This window comes from Poecilia formosa, unplaced genomic scaffold, assembly GCF_000485575.1.
Source record: "Poecilia formosa unplaced genomic scaffold, Poecilia_formosa-5.1.2 Scaffold5, whole genome shotgun sequence".
NCBI lineage: Eukaryota > Metazoa > Chordata > Actinopteri > Cyprinodontiformes > Poeciliidae > Poecilia > Poecilia formosa.
In genome coordinates, this window is record NW_006799944.1 from 1,192,054 (window position 1) to 1,196,741 (window position 4,688).

Sequence of the window (4,688 nt, forward strand, 5' to 3'; positions counted from 1 at the left end):
AATTAAATTAATTCTCTCATGATATCAACCACCTTGCATATATTTTATTGGAATTTTAAGTGGAACATGTGCATGTACCACACATCTACGCATGGTATTCAAATTCTTATTCAAATGAAAATGTGAAAAATATGTTGCGTGTTCCTGATCAGCCCGCTTTACACTCACGTCAACTAACTGTCTCAGTCCAGTTTCTAAACATTGTTGAAAAGGTGACAAAAACGTGTGAGAAAGCCACGTTTTAGTAATAAATTCAAGTTCGTTGTCCTGAAATTGTTTGGAAATTCATGCATAAGCCTTCTCAGCCTACTCTGCGGTTTTTCCCACGTTTTGGACCAAAGAAAATCCCAAGGCGTGAAAAATGAATGTGTCATCATAACTGTGAGTATACACACTTCCTCCAAATCTAATGAACCTAAAATTCTTGGTATTCAATCTTGCAAACAAAAGCCTAACCAAGCTATTAAATAATTACCTTAACCAGAAATGGTTAACCAGGAACATTGCATTCCTGGTTAAGATGACTAAATGATTTTTGTCTTGACATCCACAGTAAAATTGGCTCTCATTGTCCCTCTTTTTGCAGGAGCAAAAACTGGAAATGCACCAACAATTCATAATTTAACATATTCTGACGTGTTATCTTTGTGGAACATTACAGTGCGACGTATGTAAAGTTTTGACATCAATAATCAGGATCCTCCAAATATGTAGGAAGGTGTGGTAATTAAAAGTATATGTGTGTGTATAAGTACATTTGCAATCCTCTGACTCAGAAGACAATTAAGGCTCTCTAAGAATTGATAACGTCACCCACTGATCTCTCACTGAGATCAACTTAAAGGAGCAGCCAGAATGCAGAGTGTTTTTTACCTTCGACCTTTACTTTACGGGTGTAGTTACTCCAAGCGTTGCTGATGGAGTTGATGCCTGAGCTGCTTGGTATGTTGATCTCACCACATCACCACACGGGACTTTACTGCAGCCCCGGCTCACTGGCCTGGCCTGGACTGCGGTATTTCCCTCCATCGTGTGTTACCAAAAAAGGCGGTTTCGGTGTCTGCGGTCCCAATTTGCTCCATAATTGACAACCTCCTCCAATGCAGTTATGGGCTGGTCCCATAGCCACTTTTGCAACCTCATTCTCACTCCACAGGCAAAGATCTTGCAAGCGCCAAACAGAGGACAGTCGGAGGTCATTTTATACGTTTTTATGCAGTAACTACGCCAACAGCCACCGCCTCCTCATCAAGCCTGTTGCTGATGATGCCGGAGTCCATTCCAGTCTTTTCCAGATGGACCATCTTGTCTCTCGACTACTCTGAAAGATTTTTGATGTCGATTAAAGTGTTGGAGAGGTTGGAATGGAAGAAAAATAAAAATCAACTCTGTGGACAGATATACTTTCAATAAGTGATGACAAGAGTTTATAGCTGATTTGTGGATGCCTACATTTTGGCTGGGCTGCAAAGTTTTATTTTATTTATTTTTTACTATTGTTGGTTTTCTGACGCTTTACTACAAAATGAAACAAAGATGGAAATTGTTCTGGATTGTAAAAAAAAAGAAGTGGTGGTAGTGTCAAAGAAAACAGGAGGATGCTTTAATCCTTAGAACACATCTGTTTCTGGTTGTTTCTGTTCCTTCCTTCAGCAGAGAGAACAATTTAAAGGTACATTTTGTCCTCAGACTATCTTGCAGTAGAATGATAATTTTTACTGCTTCCTGTTTTCTGACTGCCATCTGTAGAGAGGTTTTTAAAAGTGAAGACACCTGTGGCAGATTTTAGTGATGTAAAAATAAAGACTTTTTCTGGTACAGTGAAACATATATATATATATATATATATATATATATATATATATATATATATATGTAGGAAAAAGGAAAAAAACATTAAAATATGTAAAAACTTTTTTTACATTAGTGTAAATACTTAAAAATAATAGGTCTTTATAAAACCTGGTTCAGCCTTTATGCCTCCCACATATTGAAGTCATTTTCTTTGTTGAGTTGAATCGCTGGACTCACTATGAGGCTGAAAAAATCCACCTCACTTCAATTTCTGATTTTTATCCAAAACCTGAGCGCTTCAGGTCAGAACTGACAGGTATTTGGACTTGGAACTGTTCATAATTTTGCTCTTCTTTTCTAAAATCCTACAATCATATGAATTAAAAAAAAGTTATTTTCTTGTGTAACCAGCACAATGTTGTTGTTTTTTTGTTTGTTTTTTGTTTGTTTTTGCAAGTGCAGCAGTCTTTTAGTAAAATGCAACATTGTTTCTATATCAATAATATATTATGAAATTTTGTCCCAAAAGTTTGGCTTATGCATCTACCAATTTCAACCTTGCATTTCCATGCAGTTTGGAGAAACTTCCGATATTTGCACATTCATTTCCATTCCATGTTTTCTCCAGACATTGCTAACATTCTAACTACATGTGCTGCACACACAATCCTGTGGATATTTTGTTCTCTCCTCCAGACTGAACAAGTGTGCAATTTAAGCCATCACTTACTGCACTGAAAGCAAGCAGTAAATGTAAAAAAAATAAGCACCTTTAGTGACAGTAGTCCCATAAAAGGTTTTCTAAAGGAAACCTGTTATGTGCATTGCTACATGTTCTGAGCACTGGTCTCAATTTTCACACACCCCTTATTCATACAGGTGAAAAACACACCCTGTTCTTGCTCTACCTGCCCCACCTGCGAACATGCACCTATTGTAGCTGCAAAGGTGGCAGCTTCATCACAAACAATAGAGAGAAAGAAAACAGAGAAGACTGGGTAATTCTTCATTTCCAGACTGTTAAAGCTTAAATACACAAGATGTTTACGTTAAACAAATGTAATGGCGTTCTTTAAAAAGCAGGCGTCCTAATCCGTACATGCAGCCGTGGCTCAGAGCGGTGTTGGGTTCTCTGGAACTTCAGGGCTTTGGTGTGTTCAGAAAACTTTAAATCCTCTCATCATTACAAACAAAACCAGCCAAGCGGATTCAGCAGTTTTGGCAGCTTTGTGTTCATTGAAAACGTTATGGAAGAAAAAGTAATAAAGAGCAATTATGCTGCTCCCAAATGCAAGTGTTGAATTTCAATTAGTCTCATTCAAAATCTTCTAAAGTTTCCGGTCCAAACATGTACATGCTGGTTACGGTGCAAACTAACCTGCATAACATACCAACCTCCTCCTCCTCTTTCTCCTCTTCCTCCTCCTCTCAAATACATTTTGGTTTTGGCTTAGAAAAAGACTCCACCTGGTGGGACATTTTCTGTGCTTGGAGAAACTAACTCTTACTCCATTTCCTCTTAAAATAGTCTGTGATGGCTGAATCCCTTGAGATGATTTTACTTATTTATTTATTTAAAGAGATGGCTTTTCACCACACAGGTGTATCTCGATTATAATATCAACAATGAGTTCATTTATTCAGTAACTTTGACTAAAGTGAGACATATAGACTCATTGCACACTAAATGATATATTATTTTTCTGTCCATTTTGTGGCTTAGAACTAATGAAAACTTAAAACTAGTAGTCTCAGAATATTTCAGTGCTACATAAATCCACTAAATATTCAATCACAGCAAAGAGTTAGCAGCTGACCAGCAGACAGACCGACAGCTGGCTCACGGAGGATAAATCATACAAGCTCATTGCTAGAGCAGGAAGCTGTAAACAGCCTTATGTATCATGACGATATATTCCATAAGCTATAGTGTTACCTAAACGCTCATGCATTTCAGAAATTAAATTCTCTAAATGAAAATTATATAGATCACACACAGGGTAATTTAAGAAAAAAAATGATTTATGTTAGCTTTGATGATCTCTTGCTAACAGCCAATGAAAACAAGATGTTTAAGAGTAGAATGTTACATCAGACTAATTAAGTAATTTTATTACAGAAATGTGAGGCTGAAAATAAATGTTCTTAGTACATTGGTAAAGGTTGTTTTCAAAAGGTGCATTCAATCTGAAAAGAGAGCCACATATTCTACTCTATTAAACTTGACTGAATATTAACAGAAAGTTGAGTTTGGGGGGGGAAGCGTGAAAGAAATCGTGCAGAAGTAACTGGGATAACTGCACCCTTCAGAGGATTGTGAAACAAAGCCTGTACAAAAGGATGCACAACGTCTGGACTTCAGTTTTTCAGAACAACTCTTGTTGCAAGGGACAACGTTGGCCCAATCTTGCCTGCTCTGAGTAGAAATGGGACTGGTGGTTCAAAGTTTTATTTTCAGATCAAAAGTAATATTTGCATTTCGTTTGGAAATCAAGCTCCTGGAGCATGAAAAACAGAATCTGCGTTGCTTTTAGTGTGAAGTTTCCACAGTCGGCTATGATTTGAGGAGCCAGCTGGTGTTGACAAATCCAAAGATCTAACAGGAATACTCAGATCACGTCACTGTTTCCTCTGCTGACAATTACTGCTAAGATGCAGGACGATCTCCTTCTTACGTCACTTTGATGACTTAGCATAAATATTACAAAAATAATTTTGTTATGAACTTGTTTTTGATTTTGAACTACCAAAGCATATACAAAAAAACTTTCTTTTTTTTTTTTTTCATGGATTGGATTTTAAATATCAGGGCAGAAAAAAAATTGTGCTTACCAAGAATTTGCAAATCCATCCCAAATCAATGTACTGCATAGGACCTGTGCTATCAATATTTA

At 37.0% G+C, this 4,688-nt stretch overlaps 1 protein-coding gene across 2 annotated transcripts in view; it reads right to left on the reverse strand.

The window, feature by feature from the left end:
• Window positions 1-3,814: 3,814 nt before the first annotated feature.
• LOC103145294 (uncharacterized) overlaps window positions 3,815-4,688 on the reverse strand; it is a 14,184-nt gene continuing 13,310 nt past the window's right edge. For both annotated transcript variants that reach the window (XR_001663472.1, XR_001663467.1), the window contains exon 7: window positions 3,815-4,670. The gene's annotated coding sequence lies outside the window, so the exon portion shown is untranslated. The remainder of the gene's footprint in view (window positions 4,671-4,688) is intronic.